Source organism: Mustelus asterias, chromosome 9 (genome assembly GCF_964213995.1).
Source record: "Mustelus asterias chromosome 9, sMusAst1.hap1.1, whole genome shotgun sequence".
Classification (NCBI taxonomy): Eukaryota; Metazoa; Chordata; class Chondrichthyes; order Carcharhiniformes; family Triakidae; genus Mustelus; species Mustelus asterias.
In genome coordinates, this window is record NC_135809.1 from 123,450,062 (window position 1) to 123,464,691 (window position 14,630).

Here is a 14,630-nt window from a genome sequence, read left to right on the forward strand (position 1 = left end):
CCTTGTCCTTCTAGATGGTTGTGGGTTTAGAAGGTACAGTCTAAACAGCCTCAGTGAGTTTGTGCAGTGCATATTATGGATGGTGCACATGGCTGCCACTGTTCATGAATGGTGGAGGGAGTGAATGTTTGTGGAAGTGGCTTGCTTTGCCCTCAATGATGTTGAACTACTTGAGTGTTGTTGGAGATGCACACATCTAGGCAAGTGGAAGGTATTCCATCATCCTGACTTATGCCTTGTATATGGCTTTGGAGTCAAGTGGTGATTTACTCTGTGCAGGATTCCTAGCTTCTGACCTGTTCTTGAACCATATTGCCACGGGCAGTCAGCTCGTCCACTCTTCAGCCCCCACTCCCATCCAAACAAGGTGAAAGAACCTCAAACCTGCTGGACAATTACAGAGGCTGACACTCCTACATTCCTGTCCTGTGGGTACCCCTACCTGCCTCAGCTGCAATTGCACCCGCCTGTCCCTGACCACTTTCCAAACCATCGGATTTATCCTAAGGACCTGTTAGAGTACCAGATCAGAAACCCCAAGGTGTATTATGAACCCAGACTAGACCCCAACAATTTTTCTATTTTGGCATTAGTGTGAGGATAACATGTTTCACTCCAGACACGATTCTATTGACAAACATGGACTTTTTATCAAAACAAATTTTATTTAACACAGTTTAACTATAACAAATGAATTTGCTTAACTTTCAATAATGGAACAAAACATGACAAGATGAATTCTTCACTGCTAACCTATCACTATGAGTTCCAATCAAGCAAAATTTCCCTTATAGACTTAAACCTCTCTTTATAATTAGTTAGCAAAATACAGGCATACTTGCTTGTGACTTAAATTAACAGTCCTGGAGCTTTCAGGGAGCCTCTTCAGAGAGACAGAGAGACACTTCTTTCTTCTTGTAGGTCCAGGCAGCAACCGCTTGTATTTTAAAATTAAAATGAAACTGGTCTTTTCTGCAAGTTTAGCTCCTCCCATTAATCACATGTCAATCAACCTAATCAAAACTCACATGATTCTGCATACCTAGTCTAAAATCCCAGGCAAACCCACATAAACAAAAATGTCCATTAACTCTGCAAAGTAACACATTCCTAGCTGAAATCAGTTATTATCCTGCATTCTCAGCACTTGAGCTGCATGGTTTCCCAGACAAATCGACTACTGTCACAAATCATTGCCCCTTAAAGTAGTCTACAGAAACATAAAATATATCAAAATAGCACACACAGTATCATCACAGACTGCCTCCTGAAACAAAGCATCCAGGTAACTCTTACCCTCACTGATTAGATGCAGTGTCTGCAGCTCAGCCTCCAGCTCAATGACTTTGAGCTGAAGCTCCTCAAGCCTCAGACACTTATTGCAGACATGCTTGCCCTGGGTAACACAAGTACCCATGAACTCCCACATGCTGCAGCCTTGACACATCACCTGTCCTGCCACACTTGTGAGCTTTAATTAATTACTTAATTATTTTATTCAATTATTTATTTTCTTTTAGAGATTTATTAATCTTATCACAATCTCCTCATCACCTGAGGAGGGCGGGGGGGGGGGAGGCCGTGCGTGGGGAGAGCGGTACATGGTAATCAGCAGGAGGTTCCCTTGCTCATGTGTGACCTGATGTCATCAGGGGTGATGGAATAGAGATGAAGGTGATAAGGTTCTGATTGAGTAAATAGGGAAAAAATATTCCTTCTGCGAACTGGTCAATAACTAGAGGTAATTGATTTAAAGTTGAGTTAAAAATGATGCCATGAGACTTAATGGGGTCCAGATTTGATGTTGAAGACTCTCAGGGAAACTTCCCCCCCTGATTGGATACCACTGTGCTGCCACCTCTGTTGGTTCTGTCCTGCTGCTGGGACATGATCTGTAAGGTATCATTCCGTGATGGTGACTATGTCAGGCTGTTCTGTGTGGCAGCTCTCCCAATTTTGGCACAGGCCACCAGATGTTAGTAAGGAGAACTTTGCAGGGTCGACAGGGCTGGGTTTGCTGTTGTCATTTCTGGTACCTGGGTCGATGCCAGGTAGTCCGTCTGATTTCATTCCTTTCTATTGACTTTGTAGCAGTTTGATACTGCTGAGGGGCTCACTAGGCCATTTCAGAGGGCAGTTCAGAGTCAACTGCATTGCTGTAGATCTGGACTCACATGAGGCCAGACCCAGCACCTTCCCGAAAGGACATTAGTGAACGAAATGGGTTTTTACGACAATCATTTTATGGTGATCATATAGACTTTTAATTCCAGATTTTTATTGAATTGAAATGTCACCATCTGCCATGCTGGGATTCATACCCATGTCCCCAGAGCAATACCACGGGGCCCTGGATTACTACTGACAATACCAATAAACCACTACCTCCCCATTACTGCCAATTTGCATTTCAGAAGGTGATGGTGAACTGGTGAACACCATCTTCAACCTTCTGCTCTCCATTTACTGGGGAGTGGGGGGGGCGCACCGGCACAGGAAATTGGAATTCAGACCACAACCAGGGATCTGGAGCTGGATCTGGATGAACTCAGGATCATTCAGGAGGCAGAGACAGTTATAGATAAAAGCTACAGGGAGGTAGTTACTCCTAGAAATGAAGATACTTGGGTGACTGTTAGAAGGGGTAAGAAGCAGTCAATGCAGCGATCCCCTGCGGCCGGTCCTCTGTATAACAAGTATACCGTTTTGGATACTGTTGGGGGGGACGACTTACCAGGGGTAAGCCATGGGGTACAGGTCTCTGGCACAGAGTCTGCCCCTGTTGCTCAAAAGGGAAGGGGGGAGAGGAGTAGAGAATTAGTCATTGGGGACTCCATAGTTAGGGGGATAGATAGGAGATTCTGTGGGAACGAGAGAGACTCGCGGTTGGTGAGTTGCCTCCCAGGTGCCAGGGTCTGTGATGTCTCGGATCGTGTTTTCGGGATTAAGGGGGAGGGGGACCAGCCCCAAGTCGTGGTCCACATAGGCACCAAAGACATAGGTAGGAAAAGGGATGGGGATGTAAGGCAGAAATTCAGGGAGTTAGGGTGGAAGCTTAGAGCTAGAACAAACAGAGTTGTTATCTCTGGTTTGTTACCCATGCCACATGCTAGCGAGGAGAGGAATAGGGAGAGAGAGCAGTTGAACACGTGGCTACAGGGATGGTGCAAGAGGGAGGGATTCAGATACCTGGATAATTGGGGGTCATTCTGGGGTAGGTGGGACCTCTACAAACAAGATGATCTACACCTGAACCAGAGGGGTACCAATATCCTGGGGGGGAAATTTGCGAATGCTCTTCGGGAGGGTTTAAACTAATTCAGCAGGGGGATGGGAACCTGAATTGTAGCTCCAGTGTACAGGAGGTTGAGAGTAGTGAGGTCATGGATAAGGTTTCAACATCGCGGGAGTGTGCAGGCAGGCAGGAAGGTGGTTTGAAGTGTGTCTTTCAACGCCAGGAGCATCAGGAAGAAGGGTGGGTGAACTTGCAGCATGGGTTGGTACCTGGGACTTCGATGTTGTGGCCATTTCGGAGACATGGATAGAGCAGGGACAGGAATGGTTGTTGCAGGTTCCGGGGTTTGGATGTTTCAGTAAAATCAGGGAAGGTGGTAAAAGAGGGGGAGGTGTGGCATTGTTAGTCAAGGACAGTATTACGGTGGCAGAAAGGACGTTTGATGAGGACTCGTCTACTGAGGTAGTATGGGCTGAGGTTAGAAACAGGAAAGGAGAGGTCACCCTGTTGGGAGTTTTCTATAGGCCTCCGAAAAGTTCCAGAGATGTAGAGGAAAGGACTGCAAAGATGATTCTGGATAGGAGCGAAAGTAACAGGGTAGTTGTTATGGGGGACTTTAACTTTACAAATATTGATTGGAAAAGGCTATAGTTTGAGTACTTTAGATGGGTCAGTTTTTGTCCAATGTGTGCAGAAGGGTTTCCTGACACAGTATGTAGATAGGCCAACAAGAGGTGAGGCCACATTGGATTTGGTACTGGGTAATGAACCAGGCCAGGTGTTAGATTTGGAGGTAGGTGAACACGTTGGTGATAGTGACCACAATTCGGTTACGTTTACTTTAGCAATGAAAAGGGATAGGTATATACTGCAGGGCAAGAGTTATAGCTGGGGGAAAGGAAATTATGATGCGATTAGGCGAGATTTAGGATGCATAGGATGTGGAAGGAAACTGCAAGGGATGGGCACAATTGAAATGTGGAGCTTGTTCAAGGAACAGCTACTGCGTGTCCTTGATAAGTATGTACCTGTCAGGAAGGGAGGAAGTGGTCGAGAGAGGGAACCGTGGTTTACTAAAGAAGTTGAATCTCTTGTGAAGAGGAAGAAGGAGACTCATGTAAAGATGAGATGTGAAGGCTCAGTTAGGGCGCTTGAGAGTTACAAGTTAGCCAGGAAGGACCTAAAGAGAGAGCTAAGAAGAGCCAGAGGGGACACGAGAAGTCTTTGGCAGGTAGATTAAGGAAAACCCTAAAGCTTTCTATAGGTATGTCAGGAATAAAAGAATGACTAGGATAAGATTAGGGCCAGTCAAGGACAGTAGTGGGAAGTTGTGCGTGGAGTCCGAAGAGATAGAAGAGGCGCTAAATGAATATTTTTCATCAGTATTCACACAGGACACAGTTGTCGAGGAGAATACTGAGATACAGGCTATTAGACTAGACGGGATTGAGGTTCATAAGGAGGAGGTGTTAGCAATTCTGGAAAGTGTGAAAATAGATGAGTCCCCTGGGCCGGATGGGATTTATCCTCGGATTCTCTGGGAGGCTAGGGAGGAGATTGCAGAGCCTTTGGCTTTGATCTTTATGTCGTCATTGTCTACAGGAATAGTGCCAGAAGACTGGAGGATAAGATAGCAAATGTTGTCCCCTTGTTCACGAAGGGGAGTAGAAACAACCCTGGTAATTATAGACTAGTGAGCCTTACTTCTGTTGTGGGCAAAGTTTTGGAAAGAATTATAAGAGATAGGATTTATAATCATCTAGAAAGGAATAATTTGATTAGGGATAGTCAACACGGTTTTGTGAAGGGTAGATCGTGCCTCACTAAACCTTATTGAGTTCTTTGAGAAGGTGACCAAAGAGGTGAATAACGGTAAAGCAGTTGATGTGGTGTATATACACCACATCAACTGCTTTACCCTTATCCACCTCTTTGGATTTCAGTGAAGTGTTTGATAAGGTTCCCCACGGTAGGCTACTGCAGAAGATACGGAGGCATGGGATTGAGGGTGATTTAGCAGTTTGGATCAGAAATTGGCTAGCTGTAAGAAGATAGAGGGTGGTGGTTGATGGGAAATGTTCATCCTGGAGTTCAGTTACTAGTGGTGTACCGCAAGGATCCGTTTTGGGGCCACTGCTGTTTGTCATTTTTATAAATGACCTGGATGAGGGCGTAGAAGGGTGGGTTAGTAAATTTGCGGATGACACTAAAGTCGGTGGAGTTGTGGACAGAGCGGAAGGATGTTGCAGGTTACAGAGGGACATAGATAAGCTGCAGAGCTGGGCTGAGAGGTGGCAAATGGAGTTTAATGCGGAAAAGTGTGAGGTGATTCACTTTGGAAGGAGTAACAGGAATACAGAGTACTGGGCTAATGGTAAGATACTTGGTAGTGTGGATGAGCAGAGAGATCTCGGTGTCCATGTGCATAGATCCCTGAAAGTTGGCACCCAGGTTGATAGGGTTGTTAAGAAGGCGTACGGTGTGTTAGCGTTTATTGGTAGAGGGATTGAGTTTCGGAGCCATGAGGTCATGTTGCAGCTGTACAAAACTCTGGTGCGGCCGCACTTGGAGTATTGCGCACAGTCCTGGTCACCGCATTATAGGAAGGATGTGGAAGTAACATCATACCAGGATGTTGCCTGGTATGATGGGAAGGTCTTATGAGGAAAGGCTGAGGGACTTGAGGCTGTTTTTGTCAGAGAGAAGAAGGTTAAGAGGTGACTTAATAGAGGCATATAAGATGATCACAGGATTAGATAGGGTGGACAGTGAGAGTCCTTTTTCCTCGAATGGCGATGGCTAGCACAAGGGGACATAGCTTTAAATTGAGGGGTGATAGATATAGGACAGATGTCAGAGGTAGGTTCTTTACTCAGAGAGTAGTAAGGGCGTGGAATGCCCTGCCTGCAACAGTAGTGGACTCGCCAACATTAAGGGCATTTAAATGGTCATTGGATAAATATATGGATGATATTGGAATAGTGTAGGTTAGATGGGCTCTAGATTGGTTTCACAGGTCGGCGCAACATCGAGGGCTGAAGGGCTTGTGCTGCGCTGTAATGTTCTATGTTCATTATTGACAAATTACAGACCAATTATCTGAATCCCAACAATTGGCTAAGGTGAGTTTACAGAAGTACATAAGAAATGGGAGCAGGAGTAGACCATCTAGCCCCTCAAGCCTGCCCTGCCATTCAATAAGATCATGGCTGATCTGATAGTGGTTTAGTTCCACTTACCCGCCCGCTCCCCATAACCCTGAATTCCCTTATTGATCAGAAATCTATCTACCTGTGTCTTAAACATATTTAACGAGGTAGCCTCCACTGCTTCAATGGGCAGAGAATTCCAGAGATTCACTACCCTCTGAGAGAAGAAGTTCCTCCTCAACTCTGTTCTAAACTGACTCCCCCTTATTTTGAGGCTGTGCCCTCTAGTTCTTGTTTCCTTTCTAAGTGGAAAGAATCTCTGTGCCTCTACCCTGTCCCACCCCTTCATTATCTTATATGTCTCTATAAGATCTCCCCTCAGCCTTCTAAACTCCAACGAGTACAGGCCCAATCTACTCAATCTCTCCTCATAAGCTAACCCCCTCATCTCCAGTATCAACCTGGTGAACCTTCTCTGTACTCCCTCCAAGGCCAATATATCCTTTCGCAAACAAGGGGACCAAAATTGCACACAGTACTCTAATTGCGGCCTCACCAGTACCTTGTACAATTGCAGCAAGACCTCCCTGCTTTTATACTCCATCCCCTTCGCGATAAAGGCCAACATTCCATTTGCCTTCTTGATCACCTGCTGCACCTGCAAACTGAGTTTTTGCGATTCATGCACAAGGACCCCCAGGTCCCTCTGCACAGTAGCATGTTGTAATTTTTCACCATTTAAATAATAGTCCATTTTACTATTATTCCTTCCAAAGTGGATAACCTCACACTGGTCAACGTTATACTTCATCTGCCAGATCCTCGCCCACTCACATAGCCTATCCAAATCTCTCTGCAGACTTTCCGCATCCTCCACACAATTCACTTTCCCACTCATCTTTGTGTCATCCGCAAACTTTTTTGCATCTTTTAAAAACATTTTGAAACAAACTTTTTAAAACATCTTTATTGTATAAAACAAAGGTCTTGTGAAGCTATCTTGGTTAATGTGCGACCCATGTTTTCAGAGTCCTGGACTGAGGAGGATGGTGAGAAATCTGTTCAATTGTTAATGTAATAAGTCCTCAGAGGCATAAGTTCCTTCCACCAAAATCCCTTTATTTACAAGTCTGACAACAGCATACAGAGTGCTTTCAGTTCGCAGTCGACACTAGGAGTTCCAGAGGAACTGACACTCCTTGTTAAGTACAAAGCAAGAGGCTCCTTGATTGGCCCATCAATTTGGGCCCTTAATCAGGGAGTTCATGTTCTAAAAGGCCCACCTCAATTGCCTGATTAAAATTGTTACAATTAAAAGTTAAGCTTTCTCCGCTAACTGTTAATTACTGCTGATTACTGTTAATCGACACTTTGCTTTTTATCTTTTTGACTTGTTACTTTTTAATGGTTAATAAACTTTCTGAATTCACCATTTAAAGTGTTAATTCTTGCCAAATCTGTAAAACCTGATGTGATTTACCATTGGGAGTTATTGCAAACAAGCAGAACCCCATAAATCTCAAGTATAAAACAAACAAGCTTTTTTAAGTTAAGCAAAGCCAAAAGAAATGCCCACACCATTTTTAAGAGAGCCTGCCATTATTTAAAAAAAGTTTCCTCTGGAGAAAGATACATTTTAAAGAAAAAAAATGAAACCTGTTAGCCCAACAACAAAATGAATTGAGAATAATTTTGAATGTTAAAAAAAACTAGTGTTATTTAGTAAGTTGCTTTGGAGAAATAGAAATGTCATCTAAAATAAAAAATGAACAAGCAAAATCCCCCCCTTCCTTATGTCTTCTCCCCCCTTTGCTTCCCCTTTCCCCCTTTTTCTCAATTTTACCTCTCTCCCACCCATCTCCCCCCACATCTTCATCTGTCACAGTTTACCCTCTGATTTCAGCTTCTCTGCCGTTTGGCCATTCACACCTTCTATTTCCTCTATGGACTGCCATTAGCAGCCTTTCCCTTTGATTCTGTGGCTATGATTCATCTTTCATTCCCTCACCCTACAGTATAAATAGCTCCCACTTTCTATACCTTTTAGCTTTGACAAAGAGTCATCTGGACTCGAAACGTCAGTTCTTTTCTCTCCTTACAGATGCTGCCTGACCTGCTGAGATGTTCCAGCATTTTCTCTTTTGGTTTCAAAATATGCTAATGCCTGGAATCAAATGGAAATATTTGATTTCCGTTTTAAACAGAAGCAGCATGTTGGCATAGTGGTTAGCACTGCTGCCTCACAGCACCCGTGACCTGGGTTTGATTCCGGCCTCAGGTGACAGTCTGTGTGGAGTTTGCATGTTCTCTTTGTGTCTGCGTGTGTTTCCTCTGGGTGCTCCGGTTTCCTCCCACAGTCCAAAGATGTGCGGGTTTGGTTGATTGGCCATGCTAAATTGACCCGTAGTGTCAGGGGGATTATCAAGGTACATATGTGGATTATCAGAGTAAATACATGGAGTATAGGGATAGGGCTTGGGTGGGATTGTTGTTGGCGCAGGCTCGAATTGCCTCCTCCTGCACTGTAGGGGTTCTATATTATGCAGATATTTTATTGAACTGTAAAGTTTCTCCCAGGCTCACAAATGAGATATGATGATAACTATTGTAAACTCCTTGAACAATCGCCTCCTGCAGTTCCTAAGTCCCCCTCTCCTCAGGTGCTTTCAGAGTTCTGTTAAGTAGGGAATTCCCAGATATTTACCTAGTAACAATGAAGGAAGGGTATTATATCTCCAGTCTGCATGATGTGTGACTTGTAGGTTTTCCTATGTACCTGCTCCCCTTGTCCTTCTGGGTGGTGGAGGACTTTGGGTTTAATATGGTGGCAAATTAAAAGAAGGCTCAGCATGGATGGGTTGACGAAGCCTCTGGAACTGTGATTAGTCATGGGGAAGTGGCCTGATCGGGATTGGCATCATCAACTGTGTGAGCTGGTCACCTCTCGCCCCACCTCCCCAAGGATTGGTTCATTGGTTGGCCCCAGACCTGCAACCGTGAGGCCTAGGTAAGGGTTGCTGCATTGGAGTTGTGGCTGCTCAGCAGAGGGCATTTGGTCTGGAATTCCTCTGCACAAAGGCAGACGGGCAGTCCCCTCAGCCTGGAGCTTTTCAGAAGCAGAGGAATAGGGCAGTTGACCTCAGCTCTCTGGCCTACCACTGGGGCCACCGCTGCCCACATTAAATTCAGCCCAATGCATTAAGGGCTATTTACATATGTTGAAAAGGAAAGAATTTAAATGTTTCTCTTTTATCCCCCTTCAAATTCTCTCCTTCCATTCCACCCTCAACCTGCTTGTAAAACTTTATTTGACCACGTGTTCAAGCTATGGATGCAGATTTGTGTTGTGAATCATGAATACAGGTTAACCTTCACCTCTCACTGTCCATAGACTTACATTGGCTCATTATCCCCCTACACTTCGATTCTAGCTTTCTTGAATACTTCCTATATATTTTTTCCATGCAGTATTTCATCGACTCATTTGCCTTAAATCCCAGTTTAGGAGTTTGCACGTTCTCCCTGTGTCTGCGTGGGTTTCCTGCGAGTGCTCCGGTTTCCTCCCACAGGCAAAAGATGTGCGGACTAGGTGGATTGGCCATGCTAAATTGCTCCTTAAGAGTCCCGGGATGCGTTGGTTACAGGGATTAGCAGGTAAATGCGTGGGGTTATGGGGTGAGGGCCTGGGTGGGATTGTTGTTGGTGCAGACTTGATGGGCTGAATGGCCTCCTTCTACACTGCAGGGATTCAATGATTCTTATCCCATCGTTTTCCTGTACAATCCAACTTCAGCTATAATGATAAGATTTCGAAATGACATCTGCAAGGAGCAGCCCAGCCAAACATTCATTGACCTTCAGTGGGACTGAACGATTTTGGCAGCGGGCAGGGCTAGAAAATTCCACCCATAGGCTTTATTGAACAGAAACAGGCCACTCAGCCCCTTGGCCATGTTGGTGTTTATGCTCCATACAAGCCTCCTCCCACCCACTCTTCACTTTCAGAGACTTCGTGAGTGAACAAAATGGGATTTATTTAGTGAACTTCAAGAGCAGTGGCATGTTTGCAGCCTCCCGCCTCCCCAGGTAATTCCCTAAAATATGATTTCAAAAATACATGTTTAAATTCTCTAGCAGTGGTTATATGTGTTTCTATGCAAACTGTACCATTGTAACTCCAGGTACTTTGTGCTTTTCTCTACTATATTCACTCTAAAATAATCTATTCTGATCTATTAGTCTTTTTAGTCCCAAGTTATCCTAAACCCCTCTGACACTCACGTTTCCAAATTTGCCAGGGAGGGTACAGACCAGCCAAAGTAATCAGAGAGCACTGTGTCCCAATTGGTTACCCAGGCCAGGTTACCCTTACTGTGCTGTGTTGCCCTGAAAGGGGACAACTCCCTCCCCCTTTAACTTCTTTATACAATCTTCATTAACTAATTTACTTGGTCCCAAAGTAAACATTATATATGTGAGTTGGATAATTTAAAGTCAAGTTTTTGAGGGGGTATCCTGACCGTTGTTGAGTGGCGTAATTCCATTGTCTGTGAGATGCTTTCTGAGAATTGACATCGACTGCAATGACCTCTGCTGTTACAGACAGTTCATCACTCTTTGTTGCCAAGGGCACATCAGTTATGTCCATAGCAGTTCGATCAGATACTTCAGTGTTTACAGGTTCAGAAACATTTTTGATGGCAACACTGACTGCTGGAGAATCTCTCTGCTCCTCAAGTGGTCCATGTGCTTGCAAATGATCCATCTCTCCACATCCACTTAGTATGGAAGTGGTCTGGTCTTAGAAACAATAATTCCGGGATCCAACATGATCCACTACTGAAGTTTCTCACTTATATTTACCACTAATGTGCATGTTGTACGATATGAATCATGGCTGGCTCTCTGATTACTTTGGCTGGTCTGTACCCTCCCTGGCAAATTTGGAAACGTGAGTGTCAGAGGGGTTTAGGATAACTTGGGACTAAAAAGACTAATAGATCAGAATAGATTATTTTAGAGTGAATATAGTAGAGAAAAGCACAAAGTACCTGGAGTTACAATGGTACAGTTTGCATAGAAACACATATAACCACTGCTAGAGAATTTAAACATGTAGTTTTGAAAACATATTATGTTCTGTATTAAAAGCATACACCTTGGTTAATTAAATGCTCTCTCGGCATGATGGGATATAGCTAAGTTCCTCAAAAACAATACAGCTATTGAGTGAAGCAGAAAAACCCTCTTATCAGTATGGATTTCAGACAGTTCCCAGACATTCTAATGAATAGGACTATACATTATAGCAGATAAGAGAGTCTAAGAAATACTATGAGGCTGTGAGAAGTCCACAAACGCATGTATTCCCATGGTATCAGAGAGTAAATGTTATTGGCCAAGGTAAATGACCTATACTAATAATGCTTGGTCTATGCCCGGGTAGGAGTGGGCAAGGAGGTGGGCAAATGATTTTTGAAAATTGTGTAATTGTAATACTGAAGGTAATACAATTTAGAATAATTTGGCCTGCCTCAAATGATTCTCCTCTGTGTTTGGTCCAAGCTTAGGCAATGAAGTACGTCTTCAACCAGAATTACTGTCTCCACGAGTCCTTTGTAGTAGCTATCATAGAATCCCTACAGTACAGAAGGGGGCATAAAGCAGTGGTTCCCAAACTTTTTTCACTGGGTCGCACTTTCGGAATAAAAATTTGCTTGCGCCACACCAAATATTTTATTGATAAGAAATACATTCAAAAACAAAAAAAACAACTCCTAGCAGTGCTTGATTCATAACATAGAACACAACTACTTTATAATATGATCATGGGACATCCAGAAAGTATAAAACAATGCAGCTACATAAAAACATGATTCATTCCCAAAATATACTTATAGACGAGCCTCTTACATATGTAACCTTAAGTAAGTATACAAACTCAATGAGAGGTGTGAGCTTGTTTTTGTCAGGTAATCTCATTTATATTAGGTCTAATTTGAGACAAAGAAACTCTCATCTCCTCATCAACACAAAGAAGCCTTTCTCTTTTCTCTTTTCTGGTCTTTGATATTTGTCAGAGCTGAAAATCCCTGTTCACAACAATATGTCGTGGAGAACTGTAGAAGAATAGCTAATGCTCTTGAAGAGATGCGTGGATACTGTTTCTGGTTGTATATCCAAAAAGAGTCCAGTGGCATACTCCCGTTTTCAAGGTGTGATCACTCAAAATGCAGGCCATTTCCTCCTCCTCATCCGATGTCAGACCTGAACAGCTGAAATTCACAAAGGGGTCGCTCACCCAGTCGAATTTTTCTGTAGACAACGATGGGAAGTAATGGTCAATATTTTCTACCAGTGTTGCAAGATGTTCCTGTATGAGGCTGTACAATTCATTGCTCGTTTTAAAACTTTTTACCAGTGGGAACATTTCGAGGTTATGTTGCATCGCTCTTCCGAGCCAGAGCTGAAGCTTTTTTTTGAATGCAGTTAGTTTGTCTGTAGTTGTGAGGATATTGTCATCGCGGCCTTGCATACTGGCATTGAGCACATTCATAGAATCCCTACAGTGCAGATAGAGGCCATTCAGCCCATCGAGTCTGCACCGACCACAATCCCACCCAGGCCCTACCCCCATATCCCTACATATTTTATTCACTAATCCCTCTAACCTACGCATCTCAGGAAACTAAGGGGCAATTTTTTTATCATGGCCAATCAACCTAACCCGCACATCTTTGGACTGTGGGAGGAAACCAGAGCACCCGAAGGAAACCCACGCAGACATGAGGAGAATGTGCAAACTCCACACAGACAGTGACCCGAGCCGGGAATCGAACCCAGGTTCCTGGAGCTGTGAAGCAGCAGTGCTAACCACTGTGCTACCGTGCCGCCCCTACCGGGAAAAGATACCGTGCCGCCCCGACCGGGAAAAGATATCGGCCAAATATGCCAGCTTTGCACACCAGTCATTGTCATCCAGTTGGTGGTACAATGGGTTCCCTTCTTGTTCCAAAAATTCTTTTAATTCGTTCTTCAGTTCCAACACCCAATTTAAAACTTTTCCACAGGACATCCAGCGAACCTCTGAGTGCAGAATTAGACATTGATGTTTTGATTCCATGTCTTTGCAGAGTTGAGCAAATAACCGTGCCTTTAGTGGTTTTGCTTTGATGAAGTTGACAATGCGCACAGTCTGATCTAGAACCTACTTCAAATCAGCTACAAGGGTCTTGGTGATTGATGCCTCTCTGTGTAAAAAACAGTGAGTTGATATTACATCTGGATTTTTCTGTTTGATGAGTGCCGCCAAGCCCCTCACATTCCCTATCATACATGGCACTCCATCCGTACAAATTCCAATACAAGAATCCCATGAAATCTCAACTTTTTCCAAATACTCAGACAAGGTTTGGAAAATATCTTGTCCTCTGGTATGTTTTTCAAGTTCCTTGCAAAATAGAAACTGTGTGATTATTTCGTCATTGTGAATGAATCTGATATAGGCAAGCAATTGTGCTTTTCCACTAATGTCGGTCGATTCATCAACTTGAATGGCAAATTTAGAATTCTTCATACTTTTGGAAACACGCTTCTCAATAATAGCTGACATATCAACTATTCTTCTGCGAATTGTATTATCAGACAAAGGAATTTCCATAACTTCTCGCTCAGCATCATCACCAAACAAAGTTTTCACAATCAAGCTGCAGGCAGGCTGAATCAATTTTTCAGCTATTGTATGTGGTTTTGTCTGTTGAGCAATCAATTCAGCCACTTGGTAAGATACAATCTGCATCTTATCTAAGACTGTCATTCGTTTTTCGAAATGTGATCGTTGGCATTTCTGCTGTTCCAAAAGCCTTTCAAAATATTGAACATCCTTGTTTGCCAGATTTCCACGTTTTGACAACAGATGTGTTTTCATCTTACTTGAGACCATATTGGAATTGGGAAGCTTCTCACCACAGATCAAACGCATAGGCCGAGGTACATTTTCATCTCCAGTCCATGTGAAACCGAGACTCAGATAGCTATCCATATATTGTCGACAAACTTTCTTTTTTAGGAGGTTTGCTTGGGCCTGCTACTGGTGTAGAATTAAATGACTCTTCGTCAGCACTCTGTTCGAACGGCGATTCTGGATCACAACGTGGACTTGGATTGTCCTCAGCATCACTTGATGCTCTTGCTCTCACTTTGGAAAAATATCTATCCATGTTTAAATGTTTCTTTGATTGTCCTTG